Raw genomic sequence first — 20,512 nt, 5'->3', positions numbered from 1 at the left:
TGAAAGCCTTGATCTCGATGACTTTAGAGGCTTTTGTCATCCTCTCTTATTAAAAATGAACGTTCATAGTCATACTGCTTCGTGTTTGCGTACTTCTTTAGACCTTGAAGGCTCATCCTTTCTGTAATCGGTAGGTGACTACGGGGGCTTCTCTCTCACGCAACTGGTGGCTCAGTGCTAAAGAACCCGCCTGCAATGCAGGAGATGCAGGTTTGATCCTTGGGTCGGGAAGATCTCCCTGGAGAAGCAAATGGCAACCCAGTCCAGTATTCATGCCTGGAAATCCCATGGACAGAGGAGCCTGGTAGGCTACAGTCCATGGGGTCACAAAAGAGTCGGACACAACTTAGCAACTAAACAACAACAGGTGACCAGGGGCCCCATGGACCAGGTTCCTTGGCTCAAGCTCTTACTTGTCAAATGGGGGTCTCAACCCCCAGAAGCCAGGGATGTCTCCAGCTCACGTTCCAGACTCCTCTGAGATGACTGGCCTCAGATTGAGCATTCAGGGTATTCTGACCTCCTGGCTCTCTCTGGCTCCAATTATAACAACAGGTACAATGTATGCAGTGTCCCTGTGTTCCCAGCACTGTGCTCAGTATCTTGTGTGTTACATCACTTATCCTGAGAGGTAGAAACTGCCACCATCCCCACCTTACACCTGAAAAAGCAAAGACACAGGTCACTTCCTCGGGGACCACAGAGACAGCTAATGGCAGACACGGAATCTGAACTCAGCTCTGTGCAGCTCCTGAAGACAGGCTCTAAACCACTGCTTTCGTGCTAAGCCGTTTCAGTCGTGTCCGACTCTGCGACCCCACGGACTCTGGACTGCCAGGGTCCTCTGTCCATGGAATTCTCCAGGCAGGAATACTGGAGTGGGCTGCCATTTCCTTCTCCAGGGGATCTTCCTGACCCAAGAATTGAACCCAGGTCTCCTGCATTGGCAGGAGGATTCTTTACCACCTGCACCACCTGGGAAGGCCAAGCCATTACCTGCTAATAAAACCCACTCAAAAGGCATTAGGGTGTTGCTGGCTGTAACACACAAAGTGGTACTTTTTGGTTTCCATATTGAGAAAAGAGGTTTTTACACAGCAGACAGATTGTAACAGTTCACAATTCACATGGTTGATTTTAGGTACTAACCAGCTTCATGCCCTCCCATCTATCTAACAGCTCCCCCCTTCCCAGTTTATTTTCTTATCTAGGATGGCAACAAGTCACTCTAGGATACTGGGAGGGGTTGTGTAGAAGTGGGAAGTGATGGGGAGGTGATATGACACACACACACACCATCCCCTCAGGGGAAGTGACTCAAGCTGCAAGGCCGTAGATGCAGGGAAAGCTGCAAATGAAACCCGGAGACACTCCAGCTTCACAGAGCGGGGAACCGCCCCCACCCCCCCCTACCGCCCGAAGCCCAGATCTTCTGCCCCGTGGATGGGTCCACCGGGGCCCCCTCGGGCACCTCACACTCGCCAACTGGGCCCTCACCTCCTCCAGTCTAGGCCTGCTTTTCAGGGCTGGCATCCCTCCCCTCTCCTCTCCTCACCCACCAAGCCCTGTCAATGAATGGCACATCACTTCTCCTCTCCATCCCCCGGGCTGCTGGCTTTGATGAAAGAACACCTGCTTCCACCTGCGTGACTCCACAGATACTCACACCCATACCCATCAGAGCAGCAGGGTCGGTGCTCAAAGGCAGACCGGACCTCTCTCGTCCTTGCTGCCTATAGGACACCGTCCACTCAAGGCTGTGGGAGAGGGACTTCCCTGGTGGACCGGTGGCTAAGACTTCACGTTCCCAATACAGGGGCCTGGGTTCTATCCCTGGTCAGGGAACTAGATCCCATGTGCCACAACTAGAGAGCCTCCGTGCGGCAGCTAAGACGTGGCCCAGCCAAAAAAATAAAAAACACTGTGGGAGGTGGGTCTGTCCTCTGCCTGGGAAAGTCCATGCCTCCCCTCCACCCTGCACTGCCTCACACCTCAATCCGCAGCTTTCTCTGCTCCCTTCTGTCCCAACAAACTTCCCCATTCCTGTGTCTGATGGGCTCAGACTCAAGATTCAGGAGCTCTGTCCTGCCTGCGACTTTGTGGAGTGAATCCAGCCGCCCACCTTCTCCTGGCCCCCTCCATCCTCTGTGCCCCAAGGGCACGCTGGGCCTGCCAGCAGGACGGCCAGAATGTGTGGTCTGGGGCCCTTGGCCTTGCAGAAGCCCTCGCCATGGGCACTGGTTCCACTTTGAAACCTGGAACCAACTGGTTAGAAGATCTTTCCTTCACTTAGGTCAAGATGTTGGGGTGGGCAAGTGAGTTAGACTTCTTGGTCACCTAATATCCCTTACAGACCTTAAACCAAGGCTGCAGTAGTGAACAGGTGGCTCTGGCTGGGCCATTCATTGTATTTTATGCCCCTGGCCATAAAGTTCATCCAGAGAGAAGGGGGTGACGGGATGAGATGGTTAGATAGCATCACTGACTTGATGGACATGAGTTTGAGCAAACTCTGAGAGATAGTGAAGGACAGGGAAGCCTGGCATGCTGCAGTCCATGGGGTCGCAAAGAGTCAGACATAACTGAGCAACTGAACGATAAGAACATATGACTAAGCGAAGCCCATCAGATGTCTGCCTGGGGGTTCTCTAAGTGGGGCCGTTGAGGTGTGTCTACTTTCCTATGTGGGCATGGAGCAGTAAGGATGCTGCTCTCAGAACTCCCTTTGGCTGTGGTACTATTGTACGGAGAGCTGGCCTGAGAGAATGGATCCGTCAGAGAGCGGAGGAAAGAAATGGGAAGGGAGAGAGAAGACAAAGAGAGTAGAGAAGGCCATGGACCCCCCTCCATCATCTCAACCTCCTCTGCCCTTTAGGGTCACTACCTGGTACTCTTCCCAGTGACACTGCCCACGGACGCCACCTGCTTGAGATGCAAGCATCTCTAAAAACCCAAGCCAATATAGCCCTCCAAGGAGGCAAAACCATCAGGAAGCCAGACAAGGGCTTCATGGCTGCAGGCAGGATGAGACCCTTAATACTAGGTAGCAAGCAGAGACCCCATGAATGAATTAGGGGGTGACCAGTTTTCTTCTTTCCCTCCAACGTCCAGTAAGCTGTCTGGCAGGGCAGGCGCTGAGAGCAGGCATAGAAGTGGAGATGTCTGCCTGGAATCCCCTCAAACATTTTCTCTCGGGCTAATTGTTGGCAGCAATCATAGACAATCAGGAGGCAACGGTGCTGGTCAGCGACATCCCAGAGTGGGTCTCTCAGGATCCAGAAAGTCGGGGGCTCTTGTCCCAGGGACCCATGGCTTTCCCATCTTCTAGGGTCTAGTCCCAGATTGCCATTTGAATGGAAGATGCCGGCCCTTCTCTGGTCCTAGGGCCTAGCCTAGTTCAACTCCAAGAATGTCCTCAACACAAAGGAGGAAGAGCTCTTGTGACCACCATAAAGGTCTCCCAAGAGCCGCCCAAGGCAGACTGCAGCCGGTCACACCTCCCATTCACAATGAGCCATTGTGGTTTTCCTGCCCGACATCCTTATCTCCTAGGACTATAGGGGGCGGGAGGGAGACTGGCTCCAGTGAGCTTGACCAGGCAGCTTGGGTTCTCCTGCCCTGCCCCAGGGTCAGCAATGTGCTTTGATAGCTAGCCTCCCAGGCCAGGTCAGGCTGATACTGACAATGGACGTTTGCTCAGGACTTTACTAGACTCCTTCACACCCATCATCCGGTTTGATCCTCATAGACAAAGGTTGAGATCATGTGTCTCATAGCCTGTTTTGCAGGTCGAGAGCCTGAGTCCAAGAAAAGAAAATACCCCGCACTGTAGACTGCACTGTTTAGTCCCTAAGTCATGTCTGAGTCATTAGTGACCGCCAGGGACTGTAGCCCGCCAGGCTCCTCTGTCCATGGGCTTTCCCAGGCAAGAATACTGGAGCGGGTTGTCATTTCCTTCTCCGGGGGATCTTCCCAATCCCGGGATCGAATTCATGTCTCCTGCATTGCAGGCAGATTCTTTATGGGTGAGCCGCCAGGGAAGCCCATAAAGTGCAGCTACTGCTGCTACTGCTAAGTCACTTCGGTCGTGTCCGACTCTGCGCGACCCCATCCCTGGGATTCTCCAGGCAAGAACATTGGAGTGGGTTGCCATTTCCTTCTCCAATGCATAAAAGTGAAAAGTGAAAGTGAAGTCGCTCAGTCGTGTCAGACTCTTCGCGACCCCATGGACTGCAGCCTGCCAGGCTCTGGCTCCACCTAAATTCTTAGAGAAAGGAGAAGAATTTGTTGTGCTATTGTCCAAAAGAGACACAAGAGTTGTTTCCATTAGGAAGGCATTTACTGGGAATTTCCTGGCAATGGCAACCCACTCCAGTGTTCTTGCCTGGAGAATCCCAGGGATGGGGAGCCTGGTGGGCTGCCGTCTACGGGGTCGCACAGAGTCGGACACGACTGAAGTGACTTAGCAGCAGCAGCAGCCAGCGGTTAGAACGTGGCCTTTTCACTGCTGTGGTCCAGGATCAATTAAAAAAAAAAAAAAACAACAGAAATTTACCAAGCAATGACTTCCCGTGCAGGCTGGTAAGAACATAGGAGGAGACCTGGACCCTGCTTAGCAAGAGCTCAGGCTAGACAGGGAGACCCTGGCTCATGAATTCTGCAGGAAGCAGCCAAAATTCCCGCCAGAGGGCCCTGCCTCTTAAATTCACCCTTGCTCCTCTTCACTTTACTGCAAGTCTCCTGCAACCAACCACATGAATTGGTTTTAGACCGGAATTGGCTTCAGCTTCCCCATATGTAAGATAAGTATAAGAAGCTCTCATCATAAGTGCTCAGTGAGGACTTCCTGGTGGCCCAGTGTTCGAGAATCTGCCTGACAATGTAGGTTCAATCCCTGGTCTGGGAAGGTTCCACATGCCCTGGAGCAACTAAGCCACAACTACTGAAGCCCTGGAGCCCTAGAGCCTGAACTCCACAATGGGAGAAGCCACCACAATGAGAAGCTCACGGACCACAACTAGAGAGAGCCTGCGCACAGCAAGAAAGACCCAGAGCTATCAAAAGTAAATAAATTTTAAAAAGTGCTCAGTAAAGGAGAGATGAGATGATGAGCATGAAGCTCTTGACATGATTGTTGGCATACAGCTGACACTCAATAAAAACTGAAATAAATTTTAGACAGGATAGATTAAGTGTCAAGAAACATGTGTAAAGAAAAGTTCAGGGAGGGCCAGCTTGGCAGAAAGAGGAGCATGGCTTAGAGTTCATTGGTTGTGACAGAAGGTGGCTCTGGATAACTTAAACTACACAAGATCTATTGGAAAGAAGTGGATGCCTTACTGGTGGGGAGGGAAGGGGCTCAGATCAAGCCCAAGCTCCTTGTGGTCACGGGAATGAATTCGTAATGGACTGGAGTCAATGGGCAAAAGATGTGAATAGGCAGTTTACAGAGGAGGAATTCCTATAGGACAGAGTATTTCCAGAAAGGAAAAAAAAAAAACAAAAAACCAAAATGCTAACTTCACTCCTATCAAAGGGGCCAACTAGATCAATGAGACTTGCAAAAAAGACAAATATTAGTAACACTCAGTGCTGGAGAAGCTGTAGGGAGATGGACAGCCTGGGACACTGTTGTGGGAGGTAAACTTGCACTTCTCTGTCACAACTTTGAATGGTCTTTCCTTACCTCTAGGGTGGGGGTCTGAGTGAGGAGGGTACACACAGGAACATTCTAGGGGTGCTGGAAATGTTCTATATTTTGGTCTGGGTGGGATGACAGAGATATATACCTGTATATCGAATGTATTGAGCTGAATGTTATGCACTTTACTCCATGTATTGTATAAAAAAGGAAAAACGAAATAAAATGCAAAATCACCTTTGATCAACCACTGCCCATCCAAGAATCTCTATCCCTTGCTCATGGACAGAGGTAGCTGCTCCAGGATTTCAGGACCCAATCATTAGCAACAAGAAACACTTGAAAACAACTTACATATCTTTCAATAGGGGAAGGCTGGAGGAAATGGTGGCACAAACACAAAAGAAGATTCATATGCAGCCATGAAACAGCATTTCAGAAAAAATGTTCCTGCTGCATTGTGGCAAAAGCAGGTTTTAAAACAAGATCTGTGATGCTGCGCTTGCAAAAAGCACAGAAACTAAAAATCCCTCTCTGTTTGTGCTTGTGTATTTGTACAAAGTCTCAAAAAGGGACACCCAAGTGTGAACAGCAGTTTCCTTCAGTGAGAGGGATTAGGGAGTAGCCACTGGGGTCTTTGACTCTTTACTGTGTCCCCATGTGTCATGGAATTGTTTTGCAATGGGCACTCACGACTTTTGCAATTAAAAAAAAATTCCACAAAAATGAAATCAAGCAGGAGAGGTGCCTGGCAAACAGTAGGTGCTCACTAAATATCTGATGAAGGGCAAGGCTTCAGTTGTCCTCAGGTTGCTGAGGCTTCTCCTTCAGACTGCCTGCTCCCACCCGGGGTGGGCACGCATGACCCTGTGCCAGGCTCCCTCTCCCCTCCCGGGGGCTCTTAGGGCCCGGGGATGTTCCTGGAATGGATGCTAGGGGAAGCTTGAAGCCGGTGGCCACATTTCCCTGGGGACAGCTGCTCTACAGCCAGAGCTCTGCTGGGTTGGCCCCAATTTTTTATTTGTAGGGAGATTAAGAAAAAGTAAAATAAAACATATAAAGCGACCCAGCCATCCTTTCCAAGTCCACTGCGGGTGGATGGTGTGGCTTGGGGCGGGCCCGGCGCCTGCAGAATCGCCAGCCACAAAAAAACAAACACACGGTCGTGGGGGACAGAAGCGCTCTATGCGCGCCCCTCCTCCCGCGCTGGCCCTCGGCCTCCGCGCGCCCTCCCCTCCCCCTGCCCCTCCCCCTCCGGGAGCCCCTCCCCCGCCCCCACCCCGCCCCGTCCCGCCCCCAACCCCGCCGAAGACTTTTTGAAGTTGATCAATGAAACATGTTTTATTTACGGGCCCGTTCCTGGGCAGAGACTGTGCGAAGCCTTCGTTAGTTCCACATAATGAAAGAATGGGCCGATTCAAGGGGGCTTGGGAGAGAAAAGAGGGAAAATTAGAGTTCGGTCTGCTCACTTAAAAAAAAAGAAGAAGTGGGGGGGGGGGTGGGCGGGTAGGGGAGAAATTGTGGATTTGCTAAATAAAGCTCCCGGGCTGCATTCAGGGCCCGCGGAGAGGTCCCGGCTCAACCCTCTGAGTCCAGACAATGTGGGCCGGAGACTGGCCGGCCGGCGGCTCGCATTCCTCCCCGGGCTGGAAGGGCAATGGGCTGTTTAAATTGCTACTTAAGTTTCCAGCTGTTTTACCAGTGATTTGCCCAACCTAATAGCTCTTTAAGGCTTTAAACAAGAAAATAGCCCTTCTCACGGCTCAAAGCAGCGGCGCTGGTTAGCTCAGACGGCGCCCATTGTCCGAGGCTTAAACCCTTCTCTGCGCCGAGTCCCCTCCCCCCTCCCCAGCGGTCCCAGACTTTGTCCAGCTCGTGGAGGCTATTTATCCTTTTAAGATGCTGGTTTTCTGGGCTTCTATCCAGAGGACTTCTAAATAAGTCCTTATTTGAGGGGACTGCCTGTCTGCTGCCCTTACACATCCCCCCAACAAGTTAGTGACAAATTGTAAATTTCGTAGGACGCTAGCGCCTACCTAGTGAGCACCTACTGGGTGCCAGACCTTGGGTCCCTCCTCCCATTTCATTCTTGCCCTGGTCTACAAACCACGTGGTCCGGCTATGGGCGCCACTTTACGATGGGGACCCAGACACGGTGGAAGCAGCCCACCTGGCCAAGTTCACGCAGGGGCATAGAGCCGGGTCAGGCTGGTCTGATTTCCAGGGTCTAGATGCTTAACCACCACCTGCTGCTAGGTAGCCATGGAAACTTGAACGGGCCAGGGGAGGGGAGTCCTGGGATGTGGGTTCTAGCTTGGTGCCTCTGGCCTTGGACATTCAGAGAGCCGGGTTTCCAGGGAGACGGCAGGGGTTGGGGGGAGTGGGCAGGAGAGGAGGGGACCATGGGGAAGGTGATGGTGGGGGATCTGACCTCGTTCATCCCAGTCCAGAACCTCCCTCTAGTTGGATGAAAATAATTCTCTATCTATTATGACTTAACTCTGTGTCTGTGTGTGTGTGTGTGTGTGTGTGTGTGTGTGAGAGAGTTAGTCACTCAGTCGTGTCTGACTTTTTGCCACCCCAAGGACTCCTGTGACCACCAGTCTCCTCTGTCTTTGGAATTCTCCAGGGAAGAATACTGGAATGGGTTGCCATCTCCCTTGTCTGGATGACTTAGCTCTAATGAACTAAAAACCAGCAGGCTGTTTTCCTGACTATAAAAGTCATACATGTCAATTGTGGAGAACTTGAAAAAAAAATCAAAATAAATAAAGAAGCACCTGTTAAAGATTTAGTGTGCTGCTGAGCTGGGAGCGAGCACTCAGTCTGTATAAGCTGTCGTCATCTTTGTCATCTGTGTTATCCTTTTAAAAAGGATTTGATTGAACAGAGTTGCTTTACAATCTTGTGTTTCTGCTATACAACAAAGTGAATCGGGTATATGTGTACATATAACCCCTCTTTTTTTGAAATTTCCTTCCCATTTAAGGAAGTAGAGCTCTAAGTAGAGTTCCCTGTGCCATACAGTAGACTCCTACTGGTTTTCTGTTTTATCCACAGCAGTGTATATACGCCAGTCCCAACCTCTCAATCCCTTCTATTCTCCATTTCCCTCTTGGTGTTCAATACATTTGTTCTCTGTGTCTGTGTCTCTGTTTTTGTTTTGCAAATAGGTTCATCTGTACCATTTTTTTCTAGATTCTACATATATATATGTGTTAATATGCAGTATTTGATTTTCTCTTTCTGACTTACTTCACTCTGTGTGACAGACTCTAGGTCCATTCGCATCTTTACAAATGGCACAATTTCATTCCTTTTTCTGGCTGAGTAACAGTCCATTGTGTATACGTGCCACATCTTCTTTATCCATTCCTCTGTCGATGGACATTTAGGTTGCTTTATCCATGTTATCCTGATGAAGGTGCCGGACACAACTGCACTGTGGTGTGCCTTTCATCCTGGTCTTTTTCTCTGTGTATTTGAACATACCCAGTCTTGATCTTAATTTTACTATGCACTGTTTTGAACATGCATACATTTTTTCCTCTAAATTCATCAAGCCAGGAAGCTGTGATGAAGGCTTGTCAAATTTCTCTATTGACCCTATGCTCTCGGATTACGCACTGTAGATTATGAGCAAGATAACTGTGCAAAGGAAGTCATTAGAGATGACCGGGAGAAGATCTTTGCAGGGGAGCAAGCCACAGGAGGTGGGAAAGTTCCCCAGATGAGGTGCATGTTCAAAGCTCAGTTTGGGAAGTGGAGACTGTATGTCTGGCCAAACCACAGAAGGATGTGGGGCCAGAATCCGGAGCCTCAAGGCCAGACACAGTTAAGGGGATCTACTTTATTCCTGCAGGTGATGGGGAGCCACAGATGCTTCTTGAGCAAGGGCTGTCTGTGATCAGGATACTTTTGCATGGCCCACACTTAAAACACCAGGAAAGGCAGTCTTGAGGTCCAGCCTGCATCCTGGCTGAAAAACAATGACTGCTCCAGCAGAGTAGAAACTGGCTTCCCGGCCTCCCTTGGCCACCCCTTGAGGAATGAGACCCAGTCCTGTCTGCCCAGTGGGGCGGTCCTGGGGCCCCTGATGTGACTTCATCTCTGGTATGTGGGAGGGAAGAGCCGGCAGGTGTGGCCCCTCACCTGCTTCTGCCATCCAGATGCTCGCAGGTTAAGGCCCATTCACTCTGTTATTTGGTGAGTAGGTTGTAGAAGCGTCAATTCATTTTATTCCTTTTATTTTACAGATACGGAAGTTGAGGCTCAGAGTGGGGAGGGGATATGGCAGGTAAATGGCAAAGATAGAAATAAGAAACAATTTAAACTGTTGTACCACAATTTGTAATTTCTGCTCATTTCTGCCCTATTCCTTGTCTTTTTTTCTGTTTTTTAAACACATACTTAGTATAACAAGGGCTTCCCTGGTGGCTTAGAGGGTAAAGTGTCCGCCTGCAATGCGGGAGACCCGAGCTCAATCCCTGAGTCGGGAAGATCCCCTGGAGAAGGAAATGGCAACCCACTCCGGTACTCTTGCCTGGAAAATCCCATGGACGGAGGAGCCTGGGAGGCTGTAGTCCGTGGGGTTGCAAAGAGTAGGACACAACTGAACAACTTCACTTTTCACTTTAGTATAACAATATTAATATTATAATTTTGCTACTGGAAAAGGCACAGGGACACACAAATTGATCAGAGTGCCAACTACTGTAACTTCATGGGAAGGCGATTTGGTTACATCTATCAAAACTTTTAATGCAAAAGTCCACTCAAGGAGTAATTCCATTGCCTAGAATTATTCCTACAAATATATCCACATATGTATGCAAAGATGTGTGTACAACGATGTTCACCACAGTACTACTTTCTAAAAAACTTTACAAAAACTTGTCCTTTATTTTTGGCTGCATCAGGCCTCAGTTGCAGCCCCCTGGATCTCTGGACTTCAGGGGGCTTCTCTCTGGTCGTGTTGGGCAGGCTCACGAGTGCAGGCTCAGCAGTTGTGAGGCACGGGCTGGGTTGCCCCACTGCATGTGGGATCTTAGTTCCCCAACCAAGGACTGAACTTGAGTGCCCTGCATTGCAAGGCAGATTCTTAACCAGTGGACCACTATGGAAGGTCCACTAGGGTACAGCTTTTTATATCTCAAACTGGAAGGAAAAGAACTAGCAACTCTAAACATCTATAAATGCTGACTGGTTAAACTTTTCTATGTCCACATTATCAAGCCACACAAAAGAATGGAGGAAACCATTTCATACTCCTGATAACAGTGTTTGAGAGTGACTCTTTTCTCTATAAACTTAGGCATTATTTTCAAGCTTTGAAATTTTGGTCAATTTGATAGGTTAAAAAAAAAAGAATATTTTATTGCTTTTACTTCAGTCAGTTCAGTTCAGTCACTCAGTCGTGTCCAACTCTTTGCAATCCCATGGACTGCAGCAAGCCAGGCCTCCCTGTCCATCACCAACTCCTGGAGTTTACTCAAACTCATGTCCATTGAGTCGGGGATGCCATCCAACCATCTCACGTCTGTCATCCCCTTCTCCTCCTGCCTTCAATCTTTCCCAGCATCAGGGTCTTTTCTAATGAGTCAGCTCTTCGCATTAGTTGGCCAAAGCATTAGAATTTCAGCTTTTACTTACATTTCTTAATTATGAGTGAGGTTGAACATTTTTCATGATGTCATTCATTTTAAATTCTTTTTGTATCAATTTCCTTTTCATACACAGCTTTTGCCTGTTTTTTTCTGTTAGGTTTTAAGTCTTTTTCTCACTCATATGAGAGTTTCCCAAATTAAAGCAATCTGTCCTAAGAAGTATCAGACACTGTTTGGCTTTTGTCAAGACTTTGCTTATACTGTTTTTTCACCTAGACATTTGAAAATTTTATGTAAATCATATTTTTTAAACTTTGATTTTTTTTGGTACAGAAGATATATTTTTAAAAATAGTTGAATCAGTTCTCTTTTCCTTTTCTGATTTTTTTTTTTTTCAATCAATTTAAAGCCTGGAAAGTTCTCATCCCTCCAGAAACTTGGTCATTATTACTTGTATTTTTGGTCAGTCTTTCTAGAATTTAACTTGCTTTATAAATCATTTATTCTTCAGTATATATGAAATGGATTAAAACTTGTACTTTTCCTCACATGGACTCACACTTATTCAGCTTTCCTCTCATTGTTCATTAGCTGGAGAAGACACCATTATTATGGTTTGAGTTATTTTACAAAGGAAAGAGTTTCTCTGCTCTCCATTAATCATGGATTCTAATATCAGAGAGGGCTTATTCCTCGTCTCTTTGAAAATAATCTTTGGATTTCTCACTCATTTATTTCCTCAAATGAATTTTATTATGGCTTCTGGGTATCCTGCTTGGAAAGAGCTTTCCTTTCCGAGATTATAAATAACTTCACTTGTGTTTTCCTTTAGAATTTTTATGGCTCAATATTTTTTTGTTGAAATCTTGGATCCATCTGGAATTTATTTTGGTGTAAGGGGTGAGGTAGGGATTCAATTTTATTCTTTCCAGATGGCTGACTACCCAGTTATCTCAATGTCCTGCTTTGACTAATAGGTCTCTTCCCTCTGATATGAAATGCCTCCTTTTTTCCCCACGTGCCAAATTCCCACACATATTTCCGTAGATTTCTGTATTCTGGGATGGATTGAGGTCTAGTTCCTTCCCAATACTAAACTTTAAAAGTTACTGTACTTTCATAACATGTTTTAACATCTGGTAAAGCCAGTCCTCCCTCATTAGTTTTGTTTTTCCTTAGAATTTCCCTGGCTGGTCTCACGTTTATTTTTCCAGATGAAATTTGGTATCATTTTGTCAAGTTCCCAAAAAAATAAATAAATAAAGCCCTTGTTGGTTTAAGACCTTTCTTACCAATGAATATAGCTCCCCTCCCCCACAGATTATTGTTATTAACCTTTTGTTAGTTCATTTTTCTCCCTGTTAATTTTCTTCTGTGGTACAGAAGATTTTTTTGTCTTGATACAGCCCAGTCCTTTCTCCTCTGCTTAAAAAAAAAAAAAACCCTCAATAATTTTAAGAGCTTGAGAACATCCTATTCCTTCAGAGATCTGGTCAATATTCACTTATATTTTTGGCCGGTCTTCCTAAAATCTGCTTTGCTTTATAAACCATTCTTGTTGTATCTGTGAAAGGTGAGAAAAATGTATTTAAACTGATTTTTAAAAAATTTATTTCTTTGTTTGGTTGTACTCTTGAGAGCCCCTTGGACGGCAAGGAAATCAAACCAGTCAATCGTAAAGGAAATCAACCCTGACTATTCATTGTAAGGACTGATGCTGAAGCTGAAGCTCCAATACTTTGGCCTCCTGATGGGAAGAGCTGACTCATCAGAAAAGACTCTGATGCTGGGAAGGACTGAAGGCAAACAGAGAAGGGGGTGGCAGAGAAGACGTGTTTAGATAGCATCACTGACTCAATGGACGTGAATTTGAGATAGTGAAGGATAGAGGAGTCTGGCTTGCTACAGTTCATGGCGTCGCAAATAGTTGGAGATGACTTAGTGACTGACCACACACACACACCAGATCTTAATTGTGGCATGCAGGATCTAGTTTCCCAAACAGGGATAGAACCTGGGCTCCCTGTGTTGGGAGTGTGGGGTCTAAGCCACTGGACCACCAGGGAAGTCCCCTAAACTGATTTTTTTAAATGTTCTACTTCTTTCATTGTTCTTTGTCTACTCAAGACAACCCTATCATATCTTAAATTCGTTTACATGAGAAGGTTTCTTTGTCTCTATTCCATTTCGTCCATGCCTGCCCTGCTATTTAATCCAGGGGCTAATCATCTATTTTAACATCCAAGAGGACTGATTGCTTGTGTTTCTCAAAATATTCTTCGGATTTCTCACCCTCCTATTTCCCAGAATACACCAGCCTGTGTGATTCATGTGGCCCTCACAAAAACCTTGTGAAAGAGGCTAGAAGCCTTAATTCCATTAGCTGAGTGTCCCCTTGAGTGACAGGGCCCAAGGGACAGACTAGATGAAACACAGTTATCACAGCCCCGAGGGAACAAAAGTGTTCCTTTAGGATATGAAATGCCCCGGAGCAAGGGAACTGCCTGGCCTGCAGCACCTTTGGTTGTTGAATTTAACACTTAGAAGAAAAGTCAGGGATGGCGTCTGATACTCAGCCTCATTGATCAGGGGGCTGCCAACTGGGAATATTCAGTAAAGTGCGCCCCAGGACTGAGTCAGCATGAGGACATCAGGAGAAAGGGGCGGAGGGTCCCCTCTGGGCTGCGCTGGGGGCTGAGCTGAGATGGGATGAGGTTTCCCGCGTGCCTAAGGCACACACGCCTCCCCCGCCCACCGCTCTGTGACCTCAGGTGCTAGGCCTGTCCCTGGAGAGACCGTGCGTCAGCCTGTGTCCGTGTCATTAGCGTGTGTGGTGACAGCCCTTGGTAGCCCGGCTTCTTTCAAGGATTGAGGTTCTCAGACGAGGGGCCAGGCTGAGCATTCCTGGGAGAATCCCTCATTTGCAGTTGACATGGAGATGTCAATATCAGCAGCCCCTGAATGAGCTGGGAGGTTGACGCAGATGGGGTCTCGGCAGGAACCTTCCTCCAATCCGGGGCCATAACTCACCCAGGGGAATGGCCCTGATGATGGTTGAGGGCCAGTGGGGGGTGCCTGCCAGGTCAAAGGCGGGGTCCGGGGGAAACGAGACTACCACCCTCCCCAGGTCCCACCCTGGCAGCTCTGGCTGGCAGGCTCTGTCTAGGATCAGGGGGACGTTGTTTATTTCTTTTCTTTATTTTTAGCTTTTATTTTGATCAGACTTATACAGGCAAATAGTTCTACAACGTTTGTTAAGAAAAACAGCAGTTTCCTGCTCTTGTTCCCCACTCTCTCCCATACGCCCTCCCCAGAGGCGACTATTTCCCCTCCTTTAACTGATTATTTTGATTTTTACCTCCCTGCCATTGAAACTGCATCTTGGTTTCTGTAGTTGTCAGCTTTATTAACTGATTTGTTCTGGAAAGGGAGGATTTTGCTGTTTCCTGCCTCACCCCTACCACACACACCTCCCCATGTCCTCAGACCTCTCCCAGGCCTGATGAATGCTGGCCATCTCTGTTCTCAGTAATTAAGGGCATGGACTCTGGAGCCGCCTGCCCTGGTTCCAACCCTCGTTTTGGCACTTTCTAGCTGTGTGATCCTAGACAAGTCACCCAGCCTCTTGGTTGATAGCCACCTACTGGGATTTGCTGGTAGGTGAGTTAAATGAGTGTTGTTTAGTTGCTAAGTCGTGTCTGACTCTGTGACCCTGTGAACTGCAGCATGCCAGTCTCCTCTGTCCTTCACTGTCTCCTGGAGTTTGCCCAAGTTCATGTCCATTGAGTCGGTGATGCCATCCAACCATCTCATCCTCTGTGGCCCCCTTCTCCTCCTGCCCTCAATCTTTCCCAGCATCACGGTCTTTTCCAATGAGTTGGCTCTTTGAATCAGGTGGCCAAAGTATTGGAGCTTCAGCTTCAGCATCAGTCCTTCCAGTGAATATTCAGGGTTGATTTCTTTTAGGATTCACTGGTTTAGTCTCCTTGCAGTCCAAAATAAATGGGCATAAGAACTGAATAGACATTTTCCCAAAGAGAAAATGCAGATGGCCAACAGACACATGAAAAGATGCTCAACATTGCTAATCATCAGGGAAATGCAAGTCAAAACCACAGCGAGATATCACCTCACACCTGTCACAATGGCTATCACCAAAAATAAGACAAATATCAAATGTTGGTGAAGATGTGGAGAAAAGGGAATCCTTGTACACTACTGGTGGGAATGTAAATTGGCACAGCTACTGTGGAAAACAATATAGAGTTTTCTCGAAAAACTAAAAATAGAACTACCATATGACCAAGCAATTCCACACCAGAGTATATATATGAAAAAACAAAAGCATGAATTTGAAAAGATACATGCACCCCAACGTTCATAGCAGCAGCATCTACAATTGCCAAGTGCCCGTTGACATAAGATATGGATAAATGGATAAAGAAGATGTGCATATACACACATATACATATATACACAAAGACTCATACACAGTGAAATATTACTCAGCTATAAAAAAGAGCAAAATTCTGCCATTACAGCAACATGTATATAGGGGGTATTATGCGAAAGTCAAATAAATCAGACACAAAAAGACAAAGACCATATATCATTTATATATGGAGTCTTAAAAAAAGTACAGTAAGCTAGTGAATATAATGAAAAAGCAGACTCACAGATATAGAGAACATGCTAGTGGATACCAATGTGGGAGACAGTTGGCAACATAGGGATGGGGAGTGCCTGCCACCTATCCAACAAACCGTTGGATATAAGATAGGCTACAGGAATGTCTTGTACAACACGGGGAATATAGTCAATATTTTGTAATAACTGTAAATGGAATATAACCTTTAAACACTATATAAAAATAATAAATAAAATTTAAAATGAATTCATTTATGTAAAGTGCTTGCTTCACACAGGCTTGCTATAAAACATGCTCACAAGTGTCAAGATGAAGAGAAGGCCATATCTGTGACAGGCTTTGAGTCTCAGTGGTACCCCCATCCCAGCTAATAGCTGTCTTGTTTCTCTTTTGTTTAGGTTCTTCTGCTGATGTTGCTAATTCAGTCTGGAACTGGCCTCACAGGACTGTTGGATATACCAGGCTTTATCCACTTTCAACCTGGGGCTGGGCGGCTGTCCTGGGGTCTCTTTCCCCTAGCAGCCTGGGGATTCCCCTTGCCTCTTCCAGTTTCCTGTATCCCATATTTCTCTCTCTTTCTCTTTTTTAAACAATTTCTTTATTTGGCCACACTGCACGGCATGTGGGCTCTTAGTTCTCCAACCAGGGATTGAACCTGTGCCCCCTGCGTTGGAGTGCAGAGTCTTAACCACTAGACCACCAGAAGTCCCTTTCCTCTTTCTTGATTTATCCCCTTATTCTGGTGGTCTTGACAAGTAATGTCCTGAGAAAGAATGTGAGGAAAGTACCGTCCATTCTTATTATTTGAGGGAGTTAAATTCTATGAGATAATCCTAAAGGGAATCAGTCCTGAATATTCATTGGAAGGACTGATGCTGAAGCCGAAGCTCCAATACTTTGGCCACATGATGGGGAAGAACTGACTCATTGGAAAAGCCCCTGATGCTGGGAAAGATTGAGGGCAGGAGGAGAAGGGGGCCACAGAGGATGAGATGGTTGGATGGCATCACCGACTCGATGGACATGGGTTTGAGCAAGCTCTGGGAGATGGTGAAGGACAGGGAAGCCTGGCGTGCTGCCGTCCATGGGGTCGCAAAGAGTCAGACACAACTTAGTGACTGAACAACAAGGATGACATTCTGTGACGTCACCACAACACTGAGTTAGCCGATCCCGTGCCGTTGCTCCCGCAGAAACACAAGGTTAGATTGCTGTGAGTCTGTTGTCACGTATTTTCTTTCTTTTCTTTTTTTGACTCTTGGCAGCTGTAGTGGCTTGCGGGATCTTAGTTCCCCGACCAAGGATTGAACCTGGGCCACAACAGTGAAGGCCTAGAATCCTAACCACTAGGCCCCCAGGGGACTTCCACTGCATTTGTATCAACTGATCAACACCTACCCTTGCTTTCTGGGTGCTTTATGTGTATTTTCTGTGTACATGCATTTTATTTACTATGTTGCTGATTCACTGACATTGGGCTCTCGGCCGCCAGCACAGTGACTCACGCCTGAACGAAGCTCATCCGACACAGGTCTTTTCTCCGTAAGGCACCTTGGTGCTTTTGTACTTGGGAACAATAGACGACCTTTCAGCGCTATGCCTGGAACCACTTTCAGCAGCAAAATCACCAAGAAAAAGCATAAAGATGTAAGAAATGCGGCACTTCATAGACTGCTGAAAGGACGCGTTTCCAGCATGAGGGCCGTGAGGAGGGCTGCCGAGCGCAGCTCTGTGAATGATCACGGGAGCATCATGAGTGCTGATTTTGAGGTTACAAATACATTTTAGTGAGTAGGTGAATGTGCACATAAGGAATCCGTGAATAATGAGGATGGTCTGAAAATGTTTCAAGACTTTGCACTTTGCTTTGGACTGATAGCTTCATTTTATCCTCCTGTTGGATTGATCGCTTGTCCGGGTAAAGACATTTAGCTTGGGAAGTAACTTCTTCAGCATTTCTCAGGCATCGCCTGCTAGCTGCTGGCGTAGTCGAGAAGCCCAAAGCTAAAGGGAGCCTCATATGTGACCCTTTTCTGCTTGTGGGATTTTCTTTTGTCCCAGCATCTCAAGTTTCATGATGATGTACCCTTGTATGAGTCTCTTTTTATTCTTTGCCCAGAGGGGTACTTGGTGGGTCTTTATAATTGATACATTTAGATCCTTTTGTTTTAAAACATTCTCCAAGTGGTTGATGAATTGCTTCCCTCCATTTTCCCTGGTCTGTTTCTGGAATTTCTACTAATTGGATGTCATACCACTTGGACTGCTCCACTTCTTTGTTTTTCCTCCTGTATTAGTACCATTCAGTGGGGGAAGAGTCTGCCTGCCATGAAGGAGACTGCCTGCAATACAGGAGATGCAGGTTCAATCCCTGGGTAGAGAAAATCCTCTGGAGAAGGAAATAGCAATCCACTTCGGTATTCTGGCCTGAAAAATCTGTGGACAGAGGAGACTGGCGGGCTGCAGCCCATGGGGGTCACAAGAGTCAGACACAACTTAGCAACTGAACCACCACCACTGTATTAGTTTCAGGGCTCTCCAGAGAAAGAGCCAGGAGGAACCATCTTTATTTTTATTTCTAGCTCTACATCCTGCTGGTTTTGAATCTATACCTGTACATCTTATTGGTTCTATGTCTATCTATCCATCCATCCATCTACCCTATTTACACTCATGAATGTATGAAGGCTAAGTTATATAGGCTACTGTCTGTAAGCTGGACATCCAGGAAAGCTGGTGATGTATCTTCAGAGGCTGGTTCTGTAAGTTCCAGTCCAAGAATGGGAGAAGATGGAACTCTCAGTTCCAGCAGTCAAGAGGAGAGAGAAAATTCTTCCTTCTTCCACCTTTTCATTCTATTCAGGCCTCCAGAGAGTTATATGAGACTCGAGGAGAGAGAAAATTCTTCTTTCTTCTACCTTTTCATTATATTCAGGCCCCCAGAGAGTTATATGAGATTCACCCGCTTTGGGGAGAGTAATCTGCTTTCCTCTGTCTACAGATTCAAATATTAATCTCATCTTGGAAACACCCTCACAGACACAGAAATAACGTTTAACCAAATACTGGGCACCCTGGGATCTAGTCAAGTTAACACATAAAGTGAACCAGAATCTCCTACTTCCATCTTGGTTCTTTAGCTCTACTTTCTAGAATATTTCTCCAGATTTGTAAGTCAAGCTCTTCTACTCTGTTTAAACCTCTGCTAAGTTTTGGTTTCCAAGAGTTCTTTTTAGAAATTAAAGTGTAGTTGATTCAGTGTTGTATTAGGTTTTGCTTTGTACAGCAAAGTGATTCAGTTATACATATATATACACATTTTCTTTTCCATATTCTTTCCCACTATGGTTTATTATAGAATATTGAGCCTAGTTCCCTGTGCTATACAGTAGGACCTTGTCTGTCTGTTTTATAGATGTTACTTTATATCTTCTAATCCCAGACTCCTAATCTATCCCTCCCTCTGGTAATTACAAGTTTATTTCCTATGTCTGTGAGTCTGTTTCTGTTTTACATGTGTCATATTTTAGATTCCACATGTAAGTGAGATCATATGGTATTTGTCTTTCTCATCCTGACTTAGTATGATAATCTCTAGGCCCATCCACTGCAAATGGCAGTGTATCATTCTTTTTTATGGCTGAGTAATATTCCATTGCCTACATATGCCATATCTTCTTTATCCATTCATTTGTCAGTGAACATTTAAGTGGAATAGCTTCCATGTCTTGGGTATTGTATGTAGTGCTGCTGTGAACACTGGGGTGTATGTATCTTTTCAAATGAGTTTTCTCCAGATACATGCATAGGAGTGGTATTGCTGGATCCTGTGACAACCCTATATTTAATTTTTAAAAGGAAACTCCACATTGTTTTCCATGGTGGCTGTACCAATTCACATGCCCACCAACAGTGTAGGAGGGTTCCCTTTTCTCCACACCCTCTCCAGCATTTGTTATTTATAGACTTTTTTTTTAACAATGGCCATTCTCACCGGTGTGAGGCAGTACCTCACTGTAGTTTTCATTTGCAGATTTCTCTAATAATTAGTGATGTTGAGCGTCTCTTCATGTGCCTTTGGCCATCTGTTTGTCTTTTTTGGAGAAATGTCTATTTAGATCTCTGTCCATTTATTGATTGGGTTGTTTGTCATTGAGTTGCATAAGCTATTTGTATATTTTGGAAGTTAAACTCTTGTCAACTGCATCATTCGAAAATATTTTATTCTAGTCCACAGACTGTCTTTTTGTTTTGTGTATATTTCCTTTGCTGTGCAGAAGCTTGTAAGTTTGATTAGGTCCCATTTGTTTATTTTTACTTTTATTTCTATTGCCTTGGGAGACTGATCTAAGGGAAACTTTCCTTGGGAAACTATTGGTACAATTTATGTCAGATAACTTTTTGCCTATATTCTATTCCACGGGTATTATGGTGTCATATCTTATAGTTAAGTCTTTAAGCTGTTTTGAGTTTATTTTTGTGTAGGATGTGAGGTTGTGTTCTAACTTCACTGATGAAATCCAGTTGGTTTTAACCAGCTTAGCATTCAGCTTCCTCACCTGCGAAGTCTTTCATATGTTCTTCAGCTTCTTAAATTTGGTTGTTGCTGTTTCTCCC

The sequence above is a fragment of the Cervus canadensis genome, chromosome 21 (genome assembly GCF_019320065.1).
Source record: "Cervus canadensis isolate Bull #8, Minnesota chromosome 21, ASM1932006v1, whole genome shotgun sequence".
Lineage (NCBI taxonomy): Eukaryota > Metazoa > Chordata > Mammalia > Artiodactyla > Cervidae > Cervus > Cervus canadensis.
The sequence above is the reverse complement of the archived record's forward strand: the minus strand, read 5'-3'. Positions refer to the sequence as shown.